Source organism: Pristis pectinata, chromosome 8, assembly GCF_009764475.1.
Source record: "Pristis pectinata isolate sPriPec2 chromosome 8, sPriPec2.1.pri, whole genome shotgun sequence".
Taxonomy (NCBI): Eukaryota; Metazoa; Chordata; class Chondrichthyes; order Rhinopristiformes; family Pristidae; genus Pristis; species Pristis pectinata.
This window is the reverse complement of record NC_067412.1, coordinates 11,602,721-11,622,287: the sequence shown is the minus strand read 5'-3', so window position 1 is coordinate 11,622,287 and position 19,567 is coordinate 11,602,721. Positions and strand designations below refer to the sequence as shown.

Below are 19,567 nucleotides of genomic sequence, written 5' to 3'. Positions count from 1 at the left end.
AGTTGCATCTTGTAGTTGAATGGGAATGTCCTATAGACAAGGGAAGCAGAATGGAACAAGAGCATCCCAGAGGGAATGGTCCCTCAGGAAAGGGGAAGGTGTGCATGATATCACATTGATATCACACTGAATCATACAATGGTACAGTACAGAAATGGCTACCTTGTCCATGCCAACCATGCAACCCATCTAGACCAATCCTATTTGCCTGCAATAGGCCCATATCCCTCTATGACTTTCCTATTCAAGTACCTGTCCAAATGCCCTTTAAATGTTGTAATTGTATCTGCTTCCACCACCTCCTCTGGTAGCTTGTTCCAGATAACTACCACCTTCAGTGTGGAAAAACTCACCCCTCAGATCTCGTTTTAGTTTCTCTCCCCCTCACCTGTGCCCTCTGGTTGTGGACACCCCTGTCCTGGGAACATGACTCTGATTATCTAACTTATCAGTCCCTCTCATAATTTTATAAACCTCTACAAGGTCATCACTCAGTCTACAATGTCCCAGTGAGAACAAACCCTGCCGATCCAATCTCTCCTTACAGGGATAGCCCTCCATTCCAGCCAACATCCTGGTGAATCTCTTCTGCACTCTCTCTATTGCTACCACATCTTCCCTGTAGTGTGGTGACCAGAACTGTACGTAATACTCCAAAGTGCGATTTAACCAATACAGCTGCAGCATGACATCCCAACTCTTATACTCAATGCCTCTGAGAGACTAGGTAAGATGGTAGAGGCTGGTACAGCATACTAGTGGGAAAATGGCCAACACTATGTTTGCAATACAACAATATCAGTAAGAAATGTAAGTCACTTACACACGTAATTGGAGGTATTGGAAATTCAGTAGCCTGATCTATTGAATGTGGAGACCAGCAGGGTAAGAAAGGAGAGACAAGGAGAACCCAATCTGGAAGGAGGGGATTGAGACGGACATGCAAGGAATGGAACAAATGCAGTTGAGAACCCTCTCAAACATACTGGAGGACAACCACCTTGCTGAGGAAAAGGAATGTGTATCAGAAGTGTTGGTGGAGAAGGTGGTGCATTTACCCAGTTCCCATTGAAAATAGCCATTGAATCTTCTTCCACCAGCCTTTCAGGCAATGCATTTCAACTAATATGTAAAAAGATTCTCCTCCTCTCAGTTTTTCCTCTCTGCATTCTCTAGTATTTATTAAAACCTTTGATAATTTTGAACACTTCTACTTAATCTCCCCTTACTGAACTCTGTTCAAAGAATAACAATTCTACACAGCTCCTTCCTGAAATAATAGTGATTTTTGTCTTTGGTTTTTATGTTTTTTCATGTTAGGGCCTTCAGAAATGCTGCATTACTGAATGCTGGTACATATATTTATGGGAGTACTGTCTTGGTGATGAGCCATAACAGATTGCTGGTCCGTGAATCAAATTGAACAGTTTCCAATTGCAGTGATGTCTTAACAAAATCAGCCCATTTATAACTAATGCCACAGTGTAGAGATAATCTGATTTTTGCCACATTGCTGTTACCATTCTGCACAGATTGAATGCTGTGTTTCTTTCATTACACTAGCGACTATAGATAATAAGTCATATTGGCTGTAAACTGCTTTGGAATGTCTTGGAAATGAAAATAAAATGCTAGATAAATGCAGGTCTTCCTTTTGAGATACAGAAAGTCTCATGCTACTGTCCATTTGTACTTTAAGATTGCAAGGAGAATTTAAAATCTTAGATACAAAGTGTTGCAGGCAATTGGATGCAATGCTGAATTATCTAACCATTTCTTCCTGCATCACAATAATGTGTAACTCTGATATTTAGATATTCTATCTCCATTGAAAATTTGGATTCTTTTCCCAATAGGAAGCCTACAGCAGGGTACAATGCTGAGCAGTAGAAGAATGTGCAGATCTTAAATCAGAATGATTAAATGTCCTACTGTTTAGTTTCCCACTAATGTTATAATTGATTACTCAGTTTGAGCGTAACCGTACTAAGCTAAAAAAGCGAACAGGGGTTCTGCAACATAAAAATGGATGAATTATCATCCTGTGGAAATATAAGAAATCAGCCTTATAATTTTTGAATATGTACCAAAATGCTTTTCATACAGAAAATTTTCCATATTTTGTCCAGCTGTAAAATTGAATCAAACATAAGATTCAATTGCACTGGGTGAAATCTGAACTGCCACTGTGGAATGAAATAATTAATCCACTAAATTCATTTCATGCTAATTCTAAGTAGTATAATTCTTATATTTGTGATGCATCATAACTTGCCTGCCTCCAGCCTATTACTCATGCAATCAACTCGGAATGAAAGATAGAACCTCCATTTAATATAAATAATACAATCAATAATTTTGTTGTTCCAACATGAAGTAGGAAGATGTTCTTCCTAGGAATAAGATTGATCAGGATATTAGACCGATAAAATGCGCCAACACATGTCAAATTAAGTAGAGGAGAGAGAAGGGTGCAGTATCATTCTATAATTCAATAATCTTCTCTGGCCAGTTTCCATTAAAATAAACTTGAGTTCCAGTTGGTGAAGACTAGTTTAAGTTTTCTCTGAGCAGTCAGACTTCCATGCAGTGATTGTTCACTGGAGGCAGACCTATTTGGAAGTATCTTACCCACCTAGGAGCCTCTGGATAGGATGTTAATGCAAACATTGGTACAATGGAACAAAAGAAACAATCTCATCTAGAAGAAAGTATCTTTCATAATAGCATAGTAGACGGCACGGTAGCATAGTGGTTAGCACAATGCTTTACAGCGCCAGTGACCCGGGTTCAAATCCGGCCACTGTCTGTAAGGAGTTTCTACGTTCTCCCCGTGTCTGCGTGGGTTTCCTCCGGGTGCTCTGGTTTCCTCCTGCATTCCAAAGACCTACAGGTTAGGAGGTTATGGGCATGCTCTGTTGGCGCAGGAAGCGTGGTTGCCCCCCAAAAACAAATCACTACGCAAAAGATGTATTTCACTGTGTGTTTTGATGTACGTGTGACTAATAAAGATCTTATCTTAAGATAATTTTACATAATTTAAGATAATACTTCATTCTTTTTCCCAGTTTTCACCTTGCCCCTAGACTCTTCTCACAACTCGTGCTACTGACTTCGAATCTCCTACTCACCTTGGCCTTGATTTGATTCTTTTTCTATCTATTATTTTTGGGACTATGATGATAAAAGTGTCGATGATGAGGAAGAAAACTATGAAGTATCGGTGTGAGGTATTGCATTTTGGGATGTCACTCGCGAGAAGGATGTATACAGTAAATGGCAGGACCCTTAGGATCATTGAGGTACAGAGAGATATCGGGGTGCAAGTCCATAGTTCATGAAAATGGCAACACAAGTAGATAGGGTGGTAAAGAAAGCATTGGGCATGCTTGCCTTCATTAGTCAGGGTGTTGAGTATAAAAGTCAGGAAGTCATGTTGTAGCACTATTAAACTTTGGTTAGGCCATGTTTGGAATATTGTGAGCATTTCTGTTCATTGCATTACAGGAAGGATATGGAGGCTTTGGCGAGGGTGCAGAAGAGGTTCACCAGGATATTGCCCAGATGAGAGAGTATTAGCTATAAGAAGGGGTTGGACAAACTTGGGCTGTTTTCTCTGGAGCATCAGAGGCTGAGGGGCGACCTGATAGAAGTATATAAAATAATGAGAGGCATATATAATGTAGGTAGTCAGAGTCTCCTTCCCAAGGTAGAAATGTCAAATACTAAAGGGCAGAGCTCTAAGGTGAGAGGTGGAGTTTAAAGGAGATTTGAGGTAAGTTTTTTACAGAGAAAGTAGTAGAAAGTAGGGGGTGCCTGGAATATACATATTGGTTGGCACAGACATAATGGGCCAAAGGACCAGTTCTCTGTTCTATACAAATAACAAAATAATTAACACTTGAAACGTAGAGCGTAAAATGGAAATTAAAACTGTGTGTATGATAGCCTAGTGGTTATGTTACCAGACTGCCAGCCATGAGATAGTAGACTAATGATCCAGCCACACAGTTAAAATCCCACCACCAGCATGGACTAATTACTAAATGCCTGTGTGCATCTCCATCCTGATGCGGGGTTTGACCCGGAACATTGATAGTTCCTCATCTCCCCCCCACCCCACCCCTTCTTCCCGGAGACGCTGCTCATCCTGCTGCTTCAGTAGATTGTCTATTGCTTCAGATCTCACCTCAGTAGCCTAGGTAATTAGACTGAATTAAGTGTGGAGTTAAAATGCTGGAACCGGTAATGGCAGCCATAAACTAAAGTGTTGTCAAAAAAAGCATTGAGGTTACCAATAGCCTTTTGGAAAGGAAACATGGCACCCTTACCTATCACTTGTTTCCAAATTCTTGGCATTATGGTTGACTCATAATTTTGCTCTGAAATGTATAAGCAGAGACAGTTAACAACAGTAACAAATACTGGCTTTGCCAGCAACACCCATATCCTGTGAATGAAGAAAAAAATAGTTAAAGCCAATTACTTTGAAATATTCTGCACAAATTCTTTATCCCAAAAATCAACACTGCAGAATGGGATTGTCCACTTCCTTCTGAGAATGCCCACTGGGCTCTCTGAATCAGGTATGTTGATGCAGGCATGAAGTTTTGCCTTGTACAATGTGTTAACCAGGATTTAACTGCCCTTGAATGGAAAAGCTCAACTGCAGTGAACCCCCACAAGAAATGATGCTCTGAAGTAGAAGCCAGCCACAACACTAGGAAATGGGTCAGGAATGAAATCAATTTAAATTGGAATGCAGCAATTTGCATTACAACCTGTGAAACATCCCTAGGTGCTTCACTGGAGCATAATTAAACAATATTTGACACCAAAAATTTGAAAGTTATTTAAGCCCTGAATGGAGTAATTACTAAATGCCTGTGTGCAACTCAGCAAAGGTTAACCAACCGCACTGAATCAACAGAGATAAGTGAAAAAGATTTGTTTTGTTCCACTGTACACTCACAGTTTTGATGCATAAACTGTGAAGGTTCAAGGATGCGTCTTCCCTTGTAATTGAGAGATACAGCTGGTTCATAAGCAAGTTCCTCAGATGTTGACTTTCAGTATAATTTTGGGAAACCATCAAGGGAGAGGGCAGGGTCACAGAATCAAAACACAGTGTCTTTTGTTTAAAGAACTACATGACATCTTAAGCACAGCTGGAAATGTTTTTTTTCTCTCTGATATGGCCTCTGTTCCACTTTTTGCATTGCTATAGGCATTGTAAAATCATCTGGAATGAGTGAGTACTTGGTGGAAAAGACAACTCCCAAGAACCTTTTACAGATATCTAATTCATCAGCCAAACACGAAAATGTGGGCTGTATTCTACTTATTGCCTGCATATGCATTCTGAATGCTTTAAGAAGTTGTTTGAAAAGGTGTTCAATCTAATTTTAGCATAAAGAGTTAAACCTTTCCTTAAAGGCATTCTTTTCCAATGGAAGGTTCTGAGAACACATGAAAGTCATGACTACTTCCCAGGATAACTTAAGAAGCAACTGCATGGCTTCTGTCCTCACTTTTTCTCCTGTTTGGAGGCATTTGCAAAACAATAATAAGAAATGTCAAGTGACTGTCAGTTGCTCAACTTTCGTTGGCTCTGGAAGTGGTGTAATGTGACCGTGAGCAGGAAGAAAGCACTGAGAGGCCCCTTGAAAATGTGTGCTGTGGGAGCACCATCAGATCAGTTTCCAGTGCGGCTCTGGGATATTTACGTTGAAGACATTGGAACAGTCGACAGAATGTCACAGATGCAACTGTTTACTCTGATTCTGTAGAACTGCTGGTTCAGGAACACATAAGGAGCAGGACTGTGCACCCAAGGGATAAGGGAAGAGCCCAAAGGCACCATTTTGCCCAGGTCCTTGGGCTGTTCTGATAATTATAATACATCCTTGTTATGCAGCTTGTCTAGTGGAGGCTTCCTTTGGCATTTTGCCTTGAGATCCCTGAGCTTCATTAGGGTTTGGATTAGCGTTAAGGTTAGGCTGTTCCCTTTGCTCTCTTCTACCTTCTGGGAGAAGATACAGGAGCTTGAAAGACCAGATGTAAGAACAACTTCTTCCCCATTTCTACCAGACTTCTGAACCAAACACCTCTTTCACATCCCCTTCCCAATGGTGCCACCTCGTTCCTGTACTCTTAATTCTACCTCTCTCAGTTAGCGCATCAAGGAAACCAGCCTCCCCTCCTTGGACTCTGTCTTTACCTCGCGCTGCCTTGGTGAAGCAGTCAGCATAATCAAAGACCCCACCCACCTGGTGGGTCATTCTCTCTTCTCTCCTCTTCCATCAGGTAGAAGATACAGGAGCCTGAGGGCACATACCACCAGGCTCAGGGACAGCTTCTATCCCACTGTGATAAGATTATTGAATGGTTCCCTTAGAAGATGAGGTGGACTCTTGACCTCACAATCTACCTTGTTGTGACCTTGCACCTTATTGCACTGCACTTTCTCTGTAGCTGTGACACTTTACTCTGTACTGTTATTTTTTAGCTGTACTACCTCAATGCACTCTGTACTAACTCAATGTAACTACACTGTGTAATGAATTGACCTGTACAATCGGTATGCAAGACAAGTTTTTCACTGTACCTTGGTACAAGTGACAATAGTAAACCAATACCAATTCAGCAATTATTTTTGCATTATTTCAGATTGCACTACAATCTTTGGAGCGTTTTGCGCTCATTGTTCTATTTATTATTACCATGTACATTGTTTAGTCTGTGAGCTTCATGCAAACAAGGAATTTCATTGCATCCTGGTGTATATGACAATAAAATACTCCCATATAATGTGTGCCCCATTTATAATGGTAGATTAGTTTCTGCAGCAATGTACCAATATAAGGATGGCTGTCCCCACAAAACCTTGCACATGTGTGCTCGCTGATGAATTGCAATCAAGGTCTCATGGAGGAGAAATTTATTTTTGGTCCCTAGTGTTAAACATTGGTACAAGTATCATCCATGAATTGTACACACCTTGTGTATTCTGCCTCCTTGAAGTCAAGTACAAAACTTTCTTTGGTGTTTTTGCACCGGCAGACAATTTCTCCCACAACCCCAAGTGAGCCTTGCAGATGTCAGAATGGTTTCACAAAGTTAGGAGTTTTGTCCTGCATTGTGGCATGTGCTCTTTGCTGCCATGGTTTGCAAGTGCTGACTCATGGAATTTCCTGATCCCCAGAATGTTGTTGTTTGGGACACAAGAATATAGAGGCAATAAACCCCAGGAGTATAGGCTATCACTGCCTGAATGTTTCTGGGGCAAATGGTTGGTAAATCCTTGTGCTCAAGGTGCCTCAGGAAGAAGGAGATAAAGTGCCCCTCTGTTTGGGTGAAAGCTGTGTTCAGGAAAGTGTGATATGTAGCATACATCAGCTTCTGTCATCTGGAGTGATCAAGCAGCCTATTAGTTCAAGGTGGTAGTGACCTTCACATCCATAGGCAAAGGACAAGCACGTGGCTAGCACTCTACTTGAAGACAATGACATTTCTGTCACCAGAAAGCCTTAGCCTCTGTTCCTTGGGCAGTTGGGTGTAGGAAGACATCTGGCTCCTCTATCTGCCTCCTGGAGCCCCCTCCTCCATCAGCTTTCCCCACCTTTGGCTCTTTTCTTCCTGCTTCCAGTCGTGTTGGAGCGAGGGTAGAACCACTGCTAAGGTGTGAATACAGTAAGAAAAGCCAGCCTTAAATTCTACATCCCCACAAAGTCATCTCAGGACTTTTAGCTACAACCTTGTCTTGCTCAATCCCCCAAAATTGCAAGTAGTTGACAATCTCTTTAAAAGATTAACGATGATTTTCATAGTGCATTGACAATTACCAGGCTAAATTGTAGAGGCAGAGACTTTGAAGTAGTTAAGTTATTGATTGTTCTAGACCATGATGAATCTCATTGAATCTCCAGCACCAGTGGAATTAATGGGCCTAGAGACGGCACATGGCCACATTCCCCATGATCTTGTCACCCATAGGAGGGTTATTACAAAGAAAGACTGTAATTTTGTCCTTTCCAATGTTTACACTGTTCAGTGATTCTCCTGCTTGATGCATGGTTATCAAGGCTCTGGATCTTTCTCAATGATGGGATGACTTTGTCCTGATGACCTCAGCGAGTGTCATTTGAATGCGGATGGGCACACTAAGCTCAGGCTGGGACATTTTCATCATGGGCTTTTGCCAAGTCTTACTGTGAAGGGTTGTTGGTTCTTGTTGAGATGACAACTACTCTGGATACTGGACTCACCTTCTTAGATTGGTAATGATAATGTGTCTTGTGCTTGTAATTGGCAGTATGTACGTATGTAACCATGGTGACTTTGCATGCTAGCAAAGGATTATAGTTTGCATGTAGCTGCAATGGTAATTGTCCGTTAATGCAAAATCACACATTGGAGCATGTGATAACTCCCTTCATGGTAGCTACAGTTTCCACCTCTATGTTGGTCATGATGTCACTTTTGGTGAGATAGGAACAAGCCAACAAATATCAAGTCACTTAGTGTCCTTGCAATTATCGGACTGAAGCTAAGAGACCTAATTCCATGTAACCCCTTCCACATGTCAGAGTCACAGCATCATACAGCATGGATCACTGAGTCAACACCGACCATCAACCACCCATTTACACTAATCCTACTTTTTTCATTCTTCCCCCCACATTCTCATCAACTCCACACAGACAGCACCCCAGCTCAGGATTGAACCTGGGTCTCCAGAGTTGTGAGGCAGCGACTCCACTGGCTGCACCAATGCTCTACTCCAAATACTCAGTTGGTCAATGTTGTGATTAGTTACTGGATTATTATGTGCAATTCTGGCCACTCCATTACAGGAAGGATGTGGAGGCTTTGGAAAGGGTGCAGATGAGGTTTACCAGGATGCTGCCTGGGTTAGAGGATATGAGCTATAAGGAGAGGTTGGACAAACTTGGGTTGTTTTCTCTGGAGCATTGAAGGCTGAGGGGAGACCTGATAGAAGTTTATAAGATTATGAGAGGCATAGGTAGGGTCAGAATCTTTTTCCCAGGGTTGAAATGTCAAGTATATGCATTTAAGGTGAGAGGGGAAAAGTTGAAAGGAGATGTGTGGGGCACATTTTTTTACACAGAGTGGTAGGTGCTTGGAATGGGCTGCCGGGGGTGGTGGTGGAGGCAGATATAATAGTGACATTTAAGAGGCTGTTAGACACATAAATATGCAGGGAATGGAACAGTACGGATCCTGTACAGGCTGAGGAGACTTAGTTTAGATCAGCATTGATTCCGGCACAGACATTGTAGACTGAAGGGATTGTTCCTGTGCTGTCCTGTTCTATGTTTTATAATCATTCCCATGCTCATGCCGTATTAGTAGATCAGTACAGGCAATCATTCATTGGGTCAAATCCAGTGAGTGTCCTCAAGCACCACTGGCATAGGCTTGTCCCTATCGTTCAGACCTGCTTTCTTGTGTATGTTCCACAGTGGGTGATAACTGGATATCTACCAATCAATTTAACAGCAAAGCCATCAAGTGGAAGATGCACATAGATTAGCATCACCCATGTATAATCCATGGTGTTTGTGCATTGGTGCATAACGTACACTGAAGCGCATGATCAAAAGTTGCGTTGCATTGAGTGCTGCGCGAAAGATAAGACCCAATCATGTTTAGCTATTGATTTTACTTTACAAATCAACTGCTTCATCCACAACAAAGCATGCATAACATGAATGAGTTTCTGGATCGACGGATATTGTTAATAATTACAACAGCAGTCAGAAATAACATGACCTACTTTAGCACAAAAAAAAAATTCCTTTTGGACAACTTGAGTTACTTCATCAAGCGCATTTTTTTCTCTGATAGGCAATGCATCAGGATGTGAAATTTTACATCCTTTTTTGGTATAGGATTGTTAATTCAGACAGATGGGAAAAACTTATCGCTTTCAAATAGCGTAGTGCCTCGGTTTACACAGAACTGCCTGCAGTCGCTGAATGTACATATTACAAGCATGTTTCTGGTTATTTTATATCTGATTTATACTGTTTTGAAATAATATAAAGTTGTCTAAATTCATTTTGATTTATATTAAAGAACAAGTACAATGCCTCTTGATAAACTGCAGAAGTTAAGCAGAAACATTATATTTTGCTTTTTGCTGCTTTAAATTAGGCCTGTGCTCCATGTGAACTCTATAACCTTCCCATTTTGCACATTGTATACACTTCTACACCACTCCCTAAACAAGAGGAAAGCCAGCCAAATTGTTGCAACATAGCCACTAAGAGAAGCCAGAGAGTGTAAAAGATGACTTGATTCCCAGTTCTTGTATGAACAACATGCTTTCTTCCACTAACCAGGTTAAGGCAACGATTCAGTAAGACTACACCTTGCCCCAACCCTGCAACCTCCAGCGCCATCAAGAAAGACGGAGGCAGAGGTGTATGGAAACACCGTCACTTCCAGTCTCTGTTCCATACACCATTCTGATCTGGATGAATAATGAGCTGGATTGTGCTGGATTCCCCCCATTTCCTGGTCTCACTACCCCAGTGCCTACCTGCATACACTTTCTCTGGATGCAGAAGGCCAAAGGAGCTGACCATCACCTCTACCTGAGAGGCTTACCACAGTCCAAGAACCTGAAGCAGTTTTAACATGTCAAGGTCATTTAAAAACCATTAAATAGCATAGCAGTTAGCGTAACATTATTACAGCGCCAGCGACCCGGGTTCAATTTCTGCTGCTGTCTGTAAGGAGTTTGCATATTCTCCCCATGTCTGTGTGGGTTTCCTCTGGGTGTTCTGGTTACCTCCCACATTCCAAAGACATACAGGTTAGGGGGTTGTGGGCATGCTATGTTGGCGCCGGAAGCGTGGTGACACTTGCGGGTTGCCCCCGGCACATTCTCAATAACACAAGAAGACGCATTTCACTGTGTGTTTCGATGTACATGTGACTAATAAATAAACATCTTATAAATAAATGTTAAAAGTTATTGTAATCTTTTAAAATTAGATTTAATTAAAAACTTGACAAATAATGATGATCACATAATAAAAAAATATTAAAATGAAGTAATGTAGCTAAAAAACTTGTCTGTTCCGCAGAATGGCATTGCAAATGGGACTAGCTTGGATGAGCACCGTGGTCTACATGGACCAGTTGGGCTGAAGGGCCTGTGTTCGTGCTATATGACTCTACAACTACGATTGGTGACATTGTTCAAATGAAGGGGTCACCAGTTCTCCCTGGTGTGAAGTTGGGGGCTGGATGTAAAGGGTAGCTGCCCCTTCTCCTCAGTACATCAATGCACTCCTGCTGGGTGCAATAGTGAGTCCACCTGCAGAGTGGTCCAGGTCACTTTTGAATTGCGCATTTGACTGAGCACAGGTTAAAGTCAAAGACAAGCGCAACCAGGAGTGGCTGAGAGGCAGCCAGTTCCCCATGTCCTTTGTTGCTTAGAGAGGGAACTTTGGCTCTCATCCAGATTGTGTTGAGTATCTTGGGCCAATTGAAGTAAATGTAAGTCTCCAGTCTGAAACATTCCTCATTTTGCTGGGAGTCACACACGGAGTAGTAATGGCATAAAGTGAGTGATTTTTATTCAGCCCCCTGATGACAATTTCTTCCGGTTTTCAACTTGGTATATTGTGAGAATGGACAGACAATCCTGGGGAGCAGTAGAGAGTCCTGGGGAACAGCAGAACGTTGTGGACACAGCTCTGCACATCACAGAAACCAGCATCCCCTCCATGGACTCTGTCTATACCTCTCGCTGCCTTGGTAAAGCAGCCAGCATAATCAAAGACCCCACACACCCCAGACATTCTCTCTTCTCCCCTCTCCCATCGGGCAGATGATACAAAAGCCTGCAAGCACGTACCACCAGGCTAAGGAGGGCTTCTATCCCACTGTTATAAGATTATTGAATGGTCCCCTAGCATGATAAGATGGACTCTTGACCTCACAGTCTACCTTGTTATGGCATTGCACCTTATTGTCTGCCTGCACTGCACTTTCTCTGTAACTGTAACACTTTATTCTGCATTCTGTTATTGTTTTTCCCTTGTACTACCTCAATGTACTGATATGATGAAATTATCTGTATGGATGGCATGCAAAACAAAGTTTTTCACTGTACCTCAGTACATGTGACAATAATAAACCAATTTACCAATTTTACCAGTTAAATGACAGATGCTGGAGGTAACCATAACACGGAGAACAGACCTACAATAGGTGGGTCAAGGCAGTGCTGGAGGCACTCAAAGTCTTCAATATAAACAGAAAATGCTGGAAACGCTCAACAGGCAGCATCTGTGGAAAGAGAAACAGAGTTAATTAGTTGTCCCCACCTTGTATTTGTCCACTTGATGTTGGATCTTGAGGGGGAAGAGAATGGGCTAAAAATTGCATTGGCCAAAAAAAAACCCTTGGCACTCAAGTTTCATTGTGCTTCACACATCATATTGAAAAATTACAGTGGAAATTTGTTCTGTGTTGCATGTAAATTGGTTTATTGTTGTCACATGTACTGAAGTACAGTGAAAAGCCTTGTTTTGCAGGCTATCCATACAGATTATTTCATCACATCAGTACACTGAAGTAATACAAGGGAAAAACATTAACAGAGTCCATGGAGGGGAGGCTGGTGTCCGTAATGTGCTGGGCTGTGTCCACAACTCTCTGCAGTTTCTTGTGGTCATGGGCAGAGCAATTCCCACACCAAGCCGTGATGCATCTGGATAGAATGCTTTCTATGGTGCATCAATAAAAATTGGTGAGGGTCAAAAGAGGACATGCCAAATTTCTTTAGCCTCCTGAGGAAGTAGAGGCGTTGGTGAGCTTTCTTAGCCATGGTGTCTATGTTTTTGGATCAGGACAGGCTATTGGTGATGTTCACTCCTTGGAACTTGAAGATTTCAACCCTCTTAGCCTCAGCACTGTTGATGTCAACAGGAGCATGTGCACCACCCCCTTTCATGTATTAAACAGGAATACATTCCATTCCAGAAATGTTGTTTTGTCGACACCAGTGGAACTGTATTTTGGAAGAGGACAACGTGCCTACAATATTATATCATGTATTTAGCATGTGCAAGCAAAAACAAATTTGCTTATCAATTATATTTTCATATGACATTTGAAATTAAAGTTTCCCCTGTACAACCCCTTTTCCACTTTACACAGAAAAGTATCCAGTTTGTTTGATGTCTTATGTTGAATTGGCTGGTGTTGCATTGACTTGGGACTTGTGTGAGATAAAAACGTTTCAGATTCATGTCTTGTTCACCTTCTCATTGCATCTGCTGTGTGCAGATAACCACCTGCTAAGTGACAGTCTACTATAAGGTTGCAATAGATTTGCCAGCTTTCCTGGAGTTCCCTGAAGACAACTGAAAATTAATCTCTACATTCAAAAAATTAACTGATTTTATTTTCATTGAAACTAATTTTATTACCATGGGTCACTGTTCTTGATTTCAAATTCATCCATGGCTACCCCCTCTTATCCCTGTAATCTCCAGCTCCCTTCAAACCTGAGCCCTTCAGTTTTGGCCTCTTGAACTTTCTTCATTTTAATCGTTCCACCCTTAGCAGCTGGGCCTTATGCTGATAAAACCTCATCTTTTGAGTCTCCTCCTTAAACCTCCCTGCCTCTATCTCCCTTTCCACTTTAAAACCTGCCTATTTAGAGTCATACACCACAGAAAAAGGCCCTTGAGTTCACTATGACCAAACCTTTGGCTGTTTGCCTTAATATTTCATTTTGAAACTTGGTTTCAATTTTGTCTTAGAGACTCAAGAGACTGCGGATGCTGGAATCTGGAGCCACAAACAATCTGCTGGAGGAACTCAATGGGTTGAGCAGCATCTGTGGGAGGAAAGGAATTATTGATGTTTTGGATTGACAGATTGTTCAATTTTGTTTTGTTTGATAACACATTCTAGTGGAGCAACTTGGGACTTTATTTGTTACACTAATGGAGTTATAGAAATAGAAAGTGTTTTTTTTATTAGTTATAAAAAGATTTGTAAAAATATGTTTAGCAGGAAGTCACAATTCAACAATTGGGTATCAAGAAGTCTGCTTGCTTTCCAGTTGGTATGAGAAGTCGATACAACATGAGGCCAAATGTGGACCAATCGTGGTGGGAGGCAGGAGGTCATGTGGTAACATTTCCATGGTAACATTTCCATGGTAACTCTTGATCAGGTGTGGGACAGTGGCACAGCTTTCCCCGCCCATGAAGAATAGAACATTGGTTCAGATGCTGCAGGAGAACCCAGCTGTGTGAAGCATCTTTCCAGCAGAGGTCAGTGATATTCTGCCTTGGTTTCATTCCCAGCAGTTGGTGCAAATTTTACTCTGTTTCTCAAATTTAGTTCCACTTCAAGAGCTATCTAGTGTTGAAATTCAACCATTCAAAAGTGAAGAGATTTGACACATAGTCCAGGAATAAATACAAATACTGGGAAGGGAGCAAAGGAAACTTTCCTTCTTTGTGTAAGTAGAATTAGCTTCAATCCCTGGTGCCAACGACTAAAGTGAAGCACAAACGTAAAATGTTGGAGAGGCCGCACTTGGACCACTGCATGCAGTTCTGGTCGCCCCATTACAGGAAGGATGGGGAGGCTTTGGAAAGGGTGTAGATGAGGTTTACCAGGATGCTGCCTAGATTAGAGGGTATGAGCTATAAGGAGAGGTTGGACAAACTTGGATTGTTTTCTCGGAGCGTCGGAGGCTAAGGGGAGACCTGATAGGAGTCTATAAAATTATGGGAGGCAAAGACAGGGTGGAGAGTCAGAGCCTTGTTCACAGGGTGGAATTGTCAAATATGAGAGAGTATAGCTTTAATGTGAGGTGGGGGGGGGATTTTTTTTACACAAAGAGTGGTGGGTGCCTGGAACAGGCTGCCAGGGGTGGTAATGGAAGCAGATGCGACAGGGGCATTTCAGAGGCTTTTAGATAGGCACATGAATATGCAGGGAATGGGGGGGATATGCATCACATGCAGGGAGAAGGGATTAGTTTAATTTGGTATCATGTTCGGCACAGACATTGTGGGCCAGAGGGCCTGTTCCTGGGCTGTACTGTTTTATATTCTATGTGCATACACACCACAATAAATAAACCAACAAACCAGATGAAAAATTATGGTAAGGCAGAATTAATATTTAGGACACAGGAGAAAGTTGCATAGCCATGCCATGCAAATCCATGTGCTACAAATCAAGATGAATCAAAGTGCATTTTTTTTGGAAATGATCACAAAACAGTGTTGTCTTTGATATTAATGAGTGCGCATGTAACATATTTTAATGACTGTCTTAGTACTACTGCCTAAAGTATATAACTGTACAGTATCACAGAGGTATCAAAAACAAGACGGAAAGTTTAAAAACAAGATTAAGGTGAGGGGAAGGAGTTATAAAGGTGATCTAAGTGGTAAGTTTTTTACACAGAGCGCGGTTGATATCTGGAACATGCTGCCAGAGGAGGTGATGGAATCAGGTACAATTACTGTGTTTAAGAGGTAGGCAGACACTGAAATAAGCAAGGCATAGAAGGATACAGTCCTAATGCAGGCAATTGGGATTACTGCAAATGGGCAAAAAGATCAGCATGGACGTGGTGGGCCAAAGGGCCTGTTTCTGTGCTGTATGACTCTGTGATGCTGTGACTCCAGTTGCACGATGTGTGGATTTATTTTCCAATTGTACTGTAACAGTAACTTCAAACATTATATATCTTTATTCTGCCTTCCCAACACCTCAAGAAATCATCAGGAATGTTTCTTTTAAAAATGTGAAATAGTTTTAAATACCTTTTATCTATAATAGAATCTCTTTACTAAGACCAAAATCTTTTCTCCCAGCTGTATTTTAGCAGTTACAGTGTGTGGATTGAGGATTTATTTTTGGAACAGCTCCCTGTTCTGATCTACGATCTAAAGGTGAGTTTTTTCCACTCCACCCAAAACACCAGCAACTGTACGATACTCAAATCTGCTGTAGGCTCATGTGTTTTAAAGTTGAGCCCCCACCCCCATCTCTCGCTCTCTCTCTCTCTCTCTCTCTCTCTCTCTCTCTGTCTTGAGAAGCACTTTACGGTTGGAAGTAGATGAAGCATGAACATGATCCAGCCAATCTGCTAATGGGGCAGGGCTCTAACCCATCTGTGTAGGGAGGGCCAGACCATTTGCTTTGTATGTTTTTTTACTGGGAGCTGTGCCTTACATGCAGCTGAAATCATTTGGCATATGTGGAGTCTTAGGAGAGACTCAGACACTTGTGCTTTGCTTCCAGAGAGGGAGGGAGAGAGATCCTGTGATTGAGAAGCAATCAGCTCAGCTATTTGGAAGTTTTAAACCCACACTTCTGCAACCAGTTTCTGTGCATTTTTTCCTGGAGCTTCTGATACCAACTTTTGCTTTGGGATAAAGTTCAGGATGGCGGAGCTGTCTGTCAATGACCACTTGGAGGGAATCCTGTCAGATTTTGAAGGTCTGTAGTACTGATTTGCAACTTTGAATCTGCACTTACATGGTCACCTAACACTAGGTTTTTCAAAATAATAATTTTCTGTATGTGGAGTTTAAATAACTCAATAAAAACAAAAAGTTGTTATAATGTTTTGCGATCAGCGACTTTGCTCTTATGACTGGCGTATTTTCATCTGGTGGGAAAGTAATATGAAGGAAAATTGGTTATTTACTTTCAAGGCATTTTCTAATCTTCCACCTTTTGGAGTCAATTGGTTTATCTTAGCCTCGAGTGGTGGAATGTTTTCAGTGAGAGATGTGAATAAGAGTGGGCAGGTAGAGAGGTGTAATTTGATGCTGGTCTCAACAGCCCCAGCTACACGGCAGGCAGATTGGTGTGTGCATCTCTTTCTGATCCTCTGTCCACCGGCGAGTGTGCATGGCTGCATTCAACAGCTCTTGCTGACCAGATGAAATGAAATACCGTTTGATTTTTGGTTTTCTAACACTTCTCAAGTCTTGAGCCTTGTGGTTTGCCTTGAATATTCTGAGAGGTTCACATTAGAACTGGAGGACTGAGGATCACTGTTCTCAGTTCCCTTTGATCCTTGAAGAGTTCTGGGAAAATTACAGACTTTCAAAGGAATTGAGCTCTATTATAGCCATGACCACAGATATGCAAACATAGTAAAGGATAGTATTACTACTCTCCTTCAAGGTATTTATTGTCGTAAACCCTTTAGCAATAATAGTCAGCAGAACATTCCTGTGCAGTTCACCAGCAGCACGTAGTTTGAAACACAGGTGGATCCCTCTTATATGTTTTGAATAAGGCTATTTAGTATTTGATCTAAATTTTCTCCCTTAATTGACTGCAAAAGTAAGATCAATTTGAAATTGTCTAGGCTCCTTTTGCATTTTCCAATGCCGATATGAGGTTGTGTGTGAATTTTCTGCTCAGTTGGCTGTTTCAGTTGCCACAGGTATGTAATAATTCATCTGGTCAGTAGACATTAAAATCTGCCTTTGGGCATGTTCCCCAGTTTCCATTTGAGATTAATCTACATTATCTTTCAGACAGTTCAAAATGTTTCCTGTTCCAATCAACCCTTGACAAAGCATTGTGAAATAACCAGAGAGAACATGTTTATTTTCAGGAATTTATCAACAAAGCCACATACACTGAGGTGTTGGCAGAAGTTCTTGTACCTAGCAAAGTCTGAAGCTATTAGGATTAGTCTTCTCCAAAGGTAACACATTCTCCTCTGAGCACTCGGAGTACAGTAAAATTTGTATAATCTGACATCCAATTGTTTGGGAATCCTGATGGTTCAGCATGTGGTTTACTCTTTAGTCTGGAATGAGAGACAGGGGTCCAGAGTGCAGGGTCTGGTGCTGGTGTCTGCAATGTGGGCCGGGTATGCGGCTGGAGCCGGGATTGGGGTCGGGAACACCAGGGGTCTGGTTTGTGGTTGGAATCAGGCTCCGGTTTGCTTGTGTATTTTCCACTCTGTTTAAACTCACCGGATTCAGTGGAAAAATGCAACATGTAAAAAAAAGTGAAATAAAAGTGTGTTCAGGTAACCTGCTAGTTCGGCACTACCAGTGTCCCAAGGGTGCTGGATTAACAGTCTTACCCCATTCTATTCAACTCATGGATACTCACACACTTTGAACACTACATCTGCCATTATTACCTCCAATAGTATGTTGAATAACCCCACAGTTTTGTTTCTCCATATTTCCTGAGCTAGTTATTCCATACCTTGTCATAGTCTGCCAGCTGTGCTTTAGCTGGGACTGATATCACCTCTTAGGTGCTTGTGGGGCTCAGTGACTTAAGTGCAGCGATCTGTTCTGAGGCTGCAGTGCAGTACTGAAGGAGTGCTACTCTGTTGAAGGTACTACCTTTTAATGTTAAAGTAGTCATGCCTACTCTCTTAATAAAATTAAAAGATCCTGCCATCAAATTTGAGGAGCAACAAGAGAGTAACTGGTGTACTAGGCTATATTCATGCATGTGGAAAAACACTTATGATGCTGGAGGAACTCAGCAGGCCAGGCAGCATCCGTGGAGAAAAGCAGGCGGTCAATGTTTCGGGTCAGGACCCTTCTTCAGGAGTGAGAATAGGAAAAGTGGAAGCCCAGTATACAGGAGGGAAAAGCAGAGCAGTGATAGGTGGACAAAAGAGGGGAAGCGGGGCGGGCACAAGGTGGTGATAGATAGATGCAAGTAAGAGATAGTGATAGGCAGGTGCGGGGGAGGAGGGGCGAGCAGATCCACCGGGGGAGGGGTCAAAGGTAAGGAGAGGTAGGAAAAAGAGAGAGAGGGACGAGGAAAAGGAAGAAAAGAAGAGGCATCATCAATTTACTAGATTAAAATGGTTTGGTCATTATCATTCTAGGAGCTTGTTGGGTATAGATTGACTGCCATGTTTCCTACATTACAAAGGTGAATCCACAACAGAAATATTTCATTGGCTGTTAAGTATTTTACAATGCTTGAGATTATGAAAGGTGTTAAATAAATGCAAGTCTTTGCTTTGAACAAGATTTGTTTTTTTCCCTGACATCTATTCTAAGTTTATATTTTAAAGATTTTTTATTTATATTTTACATTCTTAATTTCTTGAAGAAATAAAAGTATGTTTAACTTCTCCAAACTTTCTATTTTGGTAAATGTCCCTTCAGTGGAGTTTGTATTTGTTGATAATTAGGTAACCGAGCATGAATGCTTAATACTGGATACTTCCAGAAATTCCTTGCCTCTCAGATAAATCCAGGAAGGTTAGCGATGTTATAAATAATTTTAATCATGCATGAGCACATTGAATGAGTAAACCTGGTCTGTATGCAAAATGAGTTCTGCTGGCTATCAGCTAGCTTAAACCACCAGAGTGCATATGGCTTAACTGATGGCCAAGTCATAGAATTATAGATTCATAGAATCATTGCAGCTTGGCAGGGGAGCCTTCCTATCCATTGGCCTGTGCCAGCTAACTGGAAGAGTAATCTATTCATTCCTATTCCCCAGTTCTTCACTGTTTTGCTCCCTCAAGTATTTATCCATT

The 19,567-nt window shown here is 41.6% G+C and overlaps 1 protein-coding gene across 1 annotated transcript in view; it reads left to right on the top strand.

The window, feature by feature from the left end:
* The first annotated feature begins 14,209 nt into the window (after nt 1–14,209).
* septin12 (septin 12) overlaps nt 14,210–19,567 on the top strand; it is a 353,537-nt gene continuing 348,179 nt past the window's right edge. The window contains exon 1 of the mRNA XM_052021383.1: nt 14,210–14,327. The gene's annotated coding sequence lies outside the window, so the exon portion shown is untranslated. The remainder of the gene's footprint in view (nt 14,328–19,567) is intronic.